General features: G+C 29.0%; 1 long non-coding RNA gene across 2 annotated transcripts; it reads right to left on the reverse strand.

Annotated features, from left to right (window-relative positions):
- Positions 1–9,410: 9,410 nt before the first annotated feature.
- On the reverse strand, positions 9,411–10,710 carry LOC112777013 (uncharacterized). 2 transcript variants are annotated; one of them, XR_003190262.2, is made up of 4 exons: positions 10,312–10,710; positions 10,080–10,172; positions 9,919–9,989; positions 9,411–9,563 (listed from the first exon to the last, which is right to left on the reverse strand). It is a non-coding gene; the product is annotated as an uncharacterized lncRNA (long non-coding RNA). The 2 variants fall into 2 exon arrangements; XR_011877590.1 differs by lacking the exon at positions 10,312–10,710 and having other exon boundaries at positions 10,080–10,268.
- Positions 10,711–12,207: the final 1,497 nt, after the last annotated feature.

Raw genomic sequence — 12,207 nt, forward strand, 5'->3', positions numbered from 1 at the left:
GATCTGTTTTGTTAAAAACTACAGTAAATTTTAGATTTTTTTTACAGCATAAGTTTGTTGGTCACTAACTAAAATAATTGGCTTGTAATGCAAAGAAAATGTAGTCAATATTAAAAGAAAATTCTAAGAAAAATTAGTGCACCATCTTTTCTATCATTTATTTAATATGAGATCATTCATTTCACAATGCTTGCTTTTAATAATTGTTCTTGTGTTCAGTCAAAAGAAAAAAATGATTATGTTTATTGTGCTTGTCTTATTGGGTTAATTTAATCTGAATGCCTTTGGAAGTTGGACCCACCAAATGAAGAAGCTTCTAGGAAAATTCCAATGTCCCGTGATTCATGAACCTTCACTTTTGTGAAGTAAATAATCAAACCTTATTTTCTTTGGCTATCAATTACTCAATGACCATATTTCCATATTTGTGGAGAAAGAAAAAAAAGAAAAAATACAATCAGTTATACTGTGTTTGACTCTGCAGGGTATAAAAATTATTAAAGCTAAAGCGCAAATGAAAGTGATATTGGTGGTGCGTGTCGTTAGAATACATGTTAGATTATTAGCAAATGTCCTTAAAATTTAAGTAATTATTAGAGTTGTGCATGTAGAACACCAAGAAAACGTAGTCAGTGTTAAAAGAAAACTCCAAGAAAGATTAGTGCACCATCTTTTCTACCATTTATTCAATATGAGATCATTCATTTTACAATGCTTGCTTTCAATAATTGTCCTGGTGCTCAGTCAAAAGAAGGAAATGATTATGTTTATTGTGCTTGTCTTATTGGGTTAATTTAATCTGAATGCCTTTGGAAATTGAGACCCGCCAAATGAAGAAACTGCTAGAAAAATTTCAACGTCCCGTGATTCACTTTTGTGAAGTCAATAATCAAACCTTATTTTCTTTGGCTATCAATTACTCAATGACCATATTTCAATATTTGTGGAGAAAGAAAAAAAGAAAAAATACAATCAATTATATTGTGTTTGACTTTTCAGGGTATAAAAATTATTAAAGCTAAAGCGCAAATGAAAGTGATATTGGTGGTGGGCCTCGTTAGAATACATGTTAGATTATTAGCAAATGTCTTTAAAATTTAAGTAATTATTGAAGCTGCGCGTGTAGAACTCCAAGAAAATGTAGTCAGTGTTAAAAGAAAACTCCAAAAAAAATTAGTGCACCATCTTTTCTACCATTTATTCAATATGAGATCATTCATTTCACAATGCTTGCTTTCAATAAACGTCCTGGTGCTCAGTAAAAAAAAATGATTATGTTTATTGTGCTTGTCTTATTGGGTTAATTTAATATAAATGTCTTTGGGAATTGGGACCCACTAAATGAAGAAACTGTTAGAAAAATTTTAACGTCCCATGATTCATGAACTTTCACTTTTGTGAAGTCAATAATCAAACCTTATTTTCTTTGGCTATCAATTACTTAATGACCATATTTTCATATTTGTGGAGAAAGAAAAAAAGAAAAAAGACAATCAGTTATACTGTGTTTGACTCTGTAGGGTATAAAAATTATTAAAGCTAAAGTGTAAATGAAAGTGATATTGGTGGTGGGTCTCGTTAGAATACATGTTAGATCATTAGCAAATGTCCTTAAAATTTAAGTAATTATTAAAGTTGTGCGTGTAGAACTCCAAGAAAATGTAGTCAGTGTTAAAAGAAAACTCCAAGAAAAATTAGTGCACTATCTTTTCTACCATTTATTCAATATCAGATCATTCATTTCACAATGCTTGCTTTCAATAATTGTCCTGGTGCTCAGTCAAAAGAAATAAATGATTATGTTTATTGTGCTTGTCTTATTGGGTTAATTTAATCTAAATGCCTTTGGGAATTGGGACCCACCAAATGAAGAAATTGCTAAGAAATTTTCAACGTCCCGTGATTCATGAACCTTCACTTTTGTGAAGTCAATAATCAAACCTTATTTTCTTTGGCTATCAATTACTCAATGACCATATTTTCATATTTGTGGAGAAAGAAAAAAAGAAAACTACAATCAGTTATATTGTGTTTGACTCTGCAGGGTATAAAAATTATTAAAGCTAAAGTGCAAATAAAAGTGATATTGGTGGAGGGTCTCGTTAGAATACATGTTAGATTATTAGCAAATGTCCTTAAAATTTAAGTAATTATTAAAGTTGTGCGTGTAGAACTCCAAGAAAATGTAGTCAGTGTTAAAGCCCCTTTTTGGAATGGGATTTTTCGCTTGTTCCGTTCAAACCAACTTGTGGAACAAGAATTCCAGGAATTAGACCACCTTATTGGGAGGAATCATTCTCTCCAAGGAATTGATTCCACTCCTTTAAAGAGATAGAGTCTCCTTTCCTAAGGACTATTCTTAGGGGAAAGGATGCAGCCGCAGCGGTGGACAGCGCCAAAGAGAAAAGACGTAACAAGGTATTCAGACCACACTTCACACAAACCAACTGAACGTTTTCCAAGAGCTAGTGCTCTGATACCATGAAAGAGTTGAAAATACTTTGAGCAGATTGGGTGAACATTGAACAAGGCAAAGTAATGGTTTATTCATCCCCCAGCAGTTCCTTTCTCAGTTCCCATTCAACATTCATAATATTAACCCGCTTCAACCAGCTGCTTTGCGGACTGCTCTTGCTCTTACTGCTGCTTCCTGCTTCTGACTACTTGCCTTTTCCTCACCGTCACTGCCTTCCCGCTTGATATTCCTCCTTATTTATATCGTGCAATTAAAGGGAACGAGACTGGAAAGCCCAAACTGAGCCCGGCGGGCAAATGCTTACCAATACCGAAGCCGTTCCGCTCGTCCCTCTTTCGAGGGCTTCACTCTCCTTGAAGAAAGCAAGTTTGCGGTTACGTAGATGATAACCGGCCTATACGAACGTTTGTTTCTACCATTTATTCAATATCAGATCATTCATTTCACAATGCTTGCTTTCAATAATTGTCCTGGTGCTCAGTCAAAAGAAATAAATGATTATGTTTATTGTGCTTATCTTATTGGGTTAATTTAATCTGAATGCCTTTGAAAATTGGGACCCACCAAATGAAGAAACTGCTAAAAAATTTTCAACGTCTTGTGATTCATGAACCTTCACTTTTGTGAAGTCAATAATCAAACCTCATTTTTTTTTGGCTATCAATTGTTCAATGACCATATTTCCATATTTGTGGAGAAAGAAAAAAAGAAAAAATATAATTGGTTATATGGTGTCTGACTCTTCTGCAGGGTATAAAAATTATTAAAGCTAAAGCGCAAATGAAAGTGATATTGGTGGTGGGCCTCCTTAGAATACATATTAGATTATTAGCAAATGAAAAAACTGCTAGAAAAATTCTAACGTCCCGTGATTCATGAACCTTCACTTTTGTGAAGTCAATAATCAAACCTTATTTTCTTAGGCTATCAATTACTCAATGACCATATTTCCATATTTATGGAAAAAGAAAAAAAGGAAAAATACAATCGGTTATATTGTGTTTGACTTTGCAGGGTATAAAAATTATTAAAGCTAAAGTGCAAATGAAAGTGATATTAGTGGTGGGTCTCGTTAGAATACATATTAGATTATTAGCAAATGTCTTTAAAATTTAAGTAATTATTGAAGTTGTGCGTGTAGAACTCCAAGAAAATATAGTCAGTGTTAAAAGAAAATTCCAAAAAAAATTAGTGCACCATCTTTTCTATCATTTATTTAATATGAGATCATTCATTTCACAATGCTTGCTTTCAATAATGATCCTGGTGCTCAGTCAAAAGAAAGAAATGATTATGTTTATTGTGCTTGTCTTATTGGGTTAATTTAATCTGAATGTCTTTGGAAATTGGAACCCACCAAATGAAGAAACTGCTAAAAAAATTTCAACGTCCCATAATTCATCAACTTTCACTTTTGTGAAGTCAATAATCAAATCTTATTTTCTTTGGCTATCAATTACTCAATGACCATATTTTCATATTTGTGGAGAAAGAAAAAAAGAAAAAATACAATTGATTATATTGTGTCTGACTCTGTAGGGTATAAAAATTATTAAAACTAAAACGCAAATAAAAGTGATATTGATGGTGGCCTCATTAAAATACATGTTAAATTATTGGCATATATCCTTAAAATTGAAGTAATTATTGAAGTTGTGCGTGTAGAACAAAAAAATTTCAGTACCATATAGGATACCCTATCATTATTTGATCTATGATTAGTCTTTAGTCTCATACGGCACATTATTGTAATAGCCTTAATTACAAGCTAAAATTAATTCACACAAAAATTTGCAAGATCATATATTATTTTGAATCAATTACAATATATTTGTTCTTGAGATTGAGAAATTCTTAATAAAAAAATACTTTTTTAATTTATTTGTAAGTTATATGTTATTTTATTAAAATTTAAGTTATATATAATATTATTAGTTTATTTATAAATATGATATTAACATCTTTTTCAGAAATCTGTGCATATACATAATGATTTTTTTGTATTTATTTAAAAAAAAACACTGTGCAAGATATATCATGTGATCAACATGGTGATAGATAATGATTGTAATTTATCCAAAATAATATTTGTTACATAATTATGCATATTTATTTAATTCTATAAATGGCTCCATCTAATAAGAGAGAAGAGCAATAATAATTTTCTTTGGCTATCAATTATTCAATGACCATATTTCAATATTTGTGGAGAAAGAAAAAAAGAAAAAATACAATCGATTATATTGTGTTTGACTTTTCAAGGTATAAAAATTATTAAAGCTAAAGCACAAATGAAAGTGATATTGGTGGTGGGCCTCGTTAGAATACATGTTAGATTATTAGCAAATGTCTTTAAAATTTAAGTAATTATTAAAGTTGCGCGTGTAAAACTCCGAGAAAATGTAGTCAGTGTTAAAAGAAAACTCCAAGAAAAATTAGTGCACCATCTTTTCTACCATTTATTCAATATGAGATCATTCATTTCACAATGCTTGCTTTCAATAATTGTCCTAGTGCTCAGTCAAAAGAAAGAAATGATTATGTTTATTGTGCTTGTCTTATTGGGTTAATTTAATATGAATGCCTTTGAAAATTAGGACCCACCAAATGAAGAAACTGCTAGAAAAATTCCAACGTCCCATGATTCATGAACCTTCACTTTTGTGAAGTCAATAATCAAACCTTATTTTCTTTGGCTATCAATTACTCAATGACCATATTTCCATATTTGTGGAGAAAAAAAAAGAAAAAATACAATCAGTTATATTGTGTTTGCTCTGCAGGGTATAAAAATTATTAAAGCTAAAGTGCAATTGAAAGTGATATTGGTGGTGGACCTCGTTAGAATACATGTTAGATTATTAGCAAATGTCCTTAAAATTTAAGTAATTATTAAAGTTGTGCGTGTAGAACTCCAAGAAAATGTAGTCAGTGTTAAAAGAAAACTCCTAGAAAAATTAGTGCACTATCTTTTCTACCATTTATTCAATATCAGATCATTCTTTTCAAAATGCTTGCTTTCAATAATTGTCCTGGTGCTCAGTCAAAAGAAATAAATAATTATGTTTATTGTGCATTTGTGCTTGTCTTATTGGGTTAATTTAATCTAAATGCCTTTGGGAATTGGGACCCAACAAATGAAGAAACTGCTAAGAAATTTTCAACGTCCCGTGATTCATGAACCTTCACTTTTGTGAAGTCAATAATCAAACCTTATTTTCTTTGGCTATCAATTACTCAATGACCATATTTCCATATTTGTGGAGAAAGAAAAAAGAAAAAATACAATCAGTTATATTATGTTTGACTCTGCAGAATATAAAAATTACTAAAGCTAAAGTGCAAATGAAAGTGATATTGATGGTGGGTCTCGTTAGAATACATGTTAAATTATTAGCAAATGTCTTTAAGATTTAAGTAATTATTAAAGTTGTGCGTGTAGAACTCCAAGAAAATGTAGTCAGTGTTAAAAGAAAACTCTAAGAAAAATTAGTGCACCGTCTTTTCTACCATTTATTCAATATCAGATCATTCATTTCACAATGCTTGCTTTCAATAATTGTCCTAGTGCTCAGTCAAAAGAAATAAATGATTATGTTTATTGGGCTTGTCTTATTAGGTTAATTTAATCTGAATGCCTTTGAAAATTAGGACCCACCAAATAAAGAAACTGCGAAGAAATTTTCAAAGTCTCGTGATTCATGAACCTTCACTTTTGTGAAGTCAGTAATCAAACCTTATTTTCTTTGGCTATCAATTGTTCAATGACCATATTTCCATATTTGTGGAGAAAGGAAAAAAAAATACAATCGGTTATATGATGTCTGACTCTTCTGCAGGGTATAAAAATTATTAAAGCTAAAGCGCAAATGAAAGTGATATTGGTGGTGGGCCTCCTTAGAATACATGTTAGATTATTAGCAAATGAAAAAACTGCTAGAAAAATTCCAACGTCCTGTGATTCATGAACCTTCACTTTTGTGAAGTCAATAATCAAACCTTATTTTCTTAGGCTATCAATTACTCATTGACCATATTTCCATATTTGTGGAGAAAGAAAAAAAAAGAAAAAATACAATCGGTTATATTGTGTTTGACTTTGCAGGGTATAAAAATTATTAAAGCTAAAGTGCAAATGAAAGTGATATTGGTGGTGGGCCTCGTTAGAATACATGTTAGATTATTAGCAAATGTCCTTAAAATTTAAGTAATTAGTGCACCATCTTTTCTATCATTTATTCAATATGAGATCATTCATTTTACAATGCTTGCTTTCAATATTTGTCCTGGTGCTCAGTCAAAAGAAAGAAATGATTATGTTTATTGTGCTTGTCTTATTGGGTTAATTTAATTTGAATGCCTTTGAAAATTGGGACCCACCAATTGAAGAAACTGCTAAGAAAATTTCAACGTCCTATGATTCATGAACCTTCACTTTTGTGAAGTCAATAATCAAATCTTATTTTCTTTGGCTATCAATTACTCAATGACCATATTTTCATATTTGTGGAGAAAGAAAAAAAGAAAAAATATAATCGATTATATTGTGTCTGACTCTGCAGGGTATAAAAATTATTAAAGCTAAAATGCAAATAAAAATGATATTGATGGTGGCCTCGTTAGAATACATATTAAATTATTAGCATATGTCCTTAAAATTGAAGTAATTATTGAAGTTGTGCGTGTAGAACAAAAAAATTTCAGTACCATATAAGATACCCTATCATTATTTGATCTATGATTAGTCTTTAGTCTCATACGGCACATTATTATAATAGCCTTAATTACAAGCTAAAATTAATTCACACAAAAATTTGCAAGATCATATATTATTTTGAATCAATTACAATATATTTGTTCTTGAGATTGAGAAATCCTTAATAAGAATATACTTTTTTAATTTATTTGTAAGTTATATGTTATTTTATTAAAATTTAAGTTATATATAATATTATTAGTTTATTTATAAATATGATATTAACATCCTTTTCAGAAATCTGTGCATATACATAATGATTTTTTTGTATTTATTAAAAAAAAAAACACTGTGCAAGATATATCATGTGATCAACATGGTGATAGATAATGATTGTAATTTGTCCAAAATAATATTTGTTACATAATTATGCATATTTATTTAATTCTATAAATGGCTCCATCTAATAAGAGAGAAGAGCAATAATAATTGTGTATTTTTAGTAAATAATAAGAACTAACGGAGTTATAGTTTACCTATAATCGTGATGAATGGTATGGAACACAGAAAGGACATAGTTTTGGAAGAAAAAATAATATTTATACTAGTTTAACTTTAATCTGATACTGCATATTTTTTAGTTTGTGCAAATTATTTACACCATCTTACTACTACATATTTTATTTTATATATATATATATAACAATTTTGGATGGCCATGGCCTCACTGCTAAAACTATTAATACATAAATAAAATTAAATTTATTAATATCTCTAAAGATATATTTAAAGTTTTAAATTTTTTATATCAATAATGTATTTTTCATATTATAAAGTAATTATATTTTTCTTGATGAACTGTAACACAATAGATTAATCTGAATAAAGAAATGAATATTAACCTAAAAAAAATGTAAGGAATCAATTTTTAAATAATTAATATTAGTTAATGTTTTTTTTTTTTTTTTTTTAAAGAATTTAAAACTAAAATTTATAATTAAAAAAAGTTAGCTATATTTTAAACTTAATCCAAAATGATGAATAAATATTACTCGTTGAAAAATCCACGAGCATTATTATGAGGGTAAAAAACACAAATAAACCAATGGAGGATAGTTATTACATGAATAAGCCAAATTGGAGATTGATTCACGAATGAGCCAAAGCATACTTATATGTAATTCGAACCTATTTGGTTCGAACTCCAATTGCATATAAATTGAACCTATTTGGTTCGAACTAGACACACATAATTCGAACCTAATTGGTTCGAATTACACACGAATTGGGCTATCACGTAAACTAAGGAATAAGTGTGAATATGTTACGTGCATGAGATTGTAATTGAAATGAAACAAATTTAAAATGTTTATAGTATAAATGAGACAAGAGAAAAATATGTAAGAGTGTATATCTCATTTATAGTGTAAACGAAATACATGTATTTTTTGAAAAAAAATTAAAATAATAAAAATATTAATAATATCAATAATTCAAAATTTTAGCAGGCAATTAGTACATAAAAAAATAGGTAGAAAAAATTAAAATAAATATGTTTGATCAATTACTACTTAAAAAGGTTGATGAATAGTGGGAAGAGAATTGAAACGGTTTCAATTTTCTTCCTACTATCCCATTAATCTTTTTGAGTACTTATTTATCAAACTTATCTATTTTAATTTCTTCTACCAACCTTTTTATGTACTAATTACCTACTAAAAATTTGAATTATTGATATTATTAATATTTTTTTATTATTTTAATTTTTTTAAATACATGTATCTCGTTTATCGTGTAAACGAGATACACTACCAAAAACACGGTGATTAGCCACGGAAAAAACCGTGGCTAAAATCAAGAAAAACCGTGGCAATGAAGCGTTAGCAACGAATGGATATCCGTGGCTAACAAGGGCGACGCATTTTCAGTTAGCCACGGTTTTTGGCCTGTTAGCCACGGTTTTGTGATCCGTGGAGACATTTGCATAGCCACGGTTTTCACTACTTTAGCCACACTCTAAACCGTGGCTAAATGATAACCATATAACTAACAAGTATAATTTCGCCACAATTTTTTCTGTGGCTAATATTAGCAGGCTGGGCTTTTTTGCCACAATTTTATCCGTGGCTAATCATAAAAGATAAATTAAAAAATATATATATATATATATATATATATATATATATATATATATATATATTACAAAATTATATCATACAAAATTTAAAAAAGTAGCCATATCCATATAAGTAGTATTCTTAGTAATAAAAATGTGAAATTTAAGTAATAATGTTGAAAAGCAAATATCCTGAAGTAAATGAGTTTAAACTATTACAAAATCAAGTATCAGAATGCATCATTATTAGATCTTTAACGTCTTCATGGGAGTACCTACAAAAACATTCAAATAAGATTGTGTTATCTCTTAATTCAAGAAAAAAAATGTCCCAAGACATTATTTAAAATAATAATTTAACGTAGTTAAAAAAAAGTAAGAATGCATATCCAATAAGGCTGAGTTTTCATTTTCACAACATAAAACATACATCTCATTAAACTCGTCATCAATCAATATATATATTGCTAGACTTATATCCTGTTAAACAACTTTCAATTCAATTGCTTCATGTAAGTAAGATATCATATTGCAATCAAAACCATTTAGAGACAAAGAATTTAAAAGTAAAAATAGAAATGTGTTAGCAATTATCAAAGTCAATATTTTAAAGTAGAAAGTTGAACTTGCCAGGTAACTATCGAGCATGCGAACCTCCCAGGTAAGTGTTCCTTGTTCCATGGCAACATGCATCCATTACTCTAAGTTACCATTATTCACATACTAATCCATTAGTAGCTTGAACATTGAAACAAACGCTAAAAATAATTTGCTTTGCTAAAAATAAGTACCTGTTTAACTCCCTCCAAACAGGCACACAAGATATTTATCTCTAACATGACCTATAGCCTCCACTTCAATTATGAATTCTCTCTTCTTGTTCTCTGTTAAATAATTTCAAATTTCAATCACACAACAACAACTACGCTTTAATAATTGAAAGAATCATCGTCAACAAATAGTCTCAACTACTGTCTAGTGCTATAAGGAAAGAAAGAAGTAAATCAAATAAAGTATCCTTACATTTTTTAAGAAGTTTTTTTACTGCCACCTCATTTTTATTGATCAATCTGCCCTGTAAACACATAAAATGCTTCTTACCATTCTTGGAGCTTCCTTCTTCCTCATACATCCAACTAAAATCTCTCTCATGAAAATAGTTTGAACTACACTGACTAACATTATTATGATCACAAAATAACACTCATATAAAAAGAAATATTCACAAAGATTAGGCTCTTAAAAAAGTTGAGTATATAAAAAATTACATGTTTGAAGAATGGATGCTACCATAGTGATCTAAATGGTGGAACTTCTTCTTCTGAAGTGATTTAGAATATACAGAACTAAATGCATAAAATCAGATTCAAAAGTAAGAAACACAAGAAATGCTAAGGAATGTAAACAATAACTCTTGTTTGCTACTTTTCTATAGCCATGAGCATTACCAAAATAATGTTGATTTTAGGAATTTCAGCATATAAAAGAGAACTAAGGTTAATTAGGAATGTAATTAATCACATTAGTACATACTACTAAGTAGCTACTTATATTTATACATTTAAATTATACTTTGTACCAGTAGTTCATTCTCTATACCATCAAAAGGATAAATGAATAAAACATGCAAATCCAAGCCAACGCACTCATCTCCACCAACAATAGGACAACAAGAGAAAACTTAAATCCATCGGATAGTGTTTTAGAGAAGTAAGATTCAGAGCACTACCAGAGAGAGTGACGGTGAGCGGAAGTCTTCTTTGCGATTTGGGTTTGGATTGATTTTGCTTGCTTCTTTGGCGACTCGAACTGATGGCACTCGAACTGCAAATCGTGATCCCTTACTCTTCCACAAAATGTCCAGTGCGATCGTACTAAGAACCTAAACAGAAACGGATTGAGTGAAAGGTTAGTTGGCTTGATCTGAGTATAGGAACTAAGAAATTACGGATTTACAGAAACTGAAGAAAATGTTATTAGCAAAGGGGTTGGCGGCATGTTATCAAACTTGAATCACCTGTAGGAGCTAACAAACAGGGGATTTGGAAAAAAGAAAAGTGTGAGGGAGTTACCATGAAAATTGGGTAAGTGGACTACCAAAAAGAAGTTACATTTAACATTGCCGCTAAAAATTTCATTTATCTTATTATAGATGTTAATTTAAATTTTGTTTAGTGAAGTAACTCTCAATTTTAATTTAGAATAAAATTTAACTTTAATAAAAAATATTAAATTATAAATTTTATAACTTTAAATTATATTTCAAAAATTTTACATACTAATTAAAATTTAGAATTTTAACTTGTTGGATTTAAAAAAATGGTATCAATAAAAATTAAAATAAATAAACTTAAAATTTAAGAATTTGATACCCTTGGATTGAAAAAGAATACAAATTTTGTACATAGTTAGAAAATGAAAATTAATTTTATTTTATTTTTCTATTAAACTAATCAAATGATAATAAATAGATAGAATAATAAAATGTATGTATAAAACTAATATTCTGAATTTTAAGAGTTAGGACTTTGTTCATTAATATTGTCGTAAATTAATAGTGAGTAATTAAATTAGTTATTATTCCAATCAATTATAGTTAGTATTTTTTATTTTCTAGAATTAACTAGAGTTATTTTGTTAAAGATAAATATGTACTTTTTTTTGTACTCCTTTGGTACTTTTTTTATAATTTTAACATTTATTTTTAATTAAATCATTTTATTCCATCACTAAAGTCTTTAAATTAATGCATATTGTGGAATTGGGCACTGAAACTGCATTTGGTCAGAAAGAGTACGAATAAAAAATTTGACAACTAAAAAATATAAATAGTAAAATTGTATGTATATGAATTAATCTGTTTAATTACATTACAATATGATTTTTACAAAGTAATGAACAACATAACCACACTAAAAA

The sequence above is a fragment of the Arachis hypogaea genome, chromosome 19, assembly GCF_003086295.3.
Source record: "Arachis hypogaea cultivar Tifrunner chromosome 19, arahy.Tifrunner.gnm2.J5K5, whole genome shotgun sequence".
In the NCBI taxonomy this organism is placed as follows: domain Eukaryota; kingdom Viridiplantae; phylum Streptophyta; class Magnoliopsida; order Fabales; family Fabaceae; genus Arachis; species Arachis hypogaea.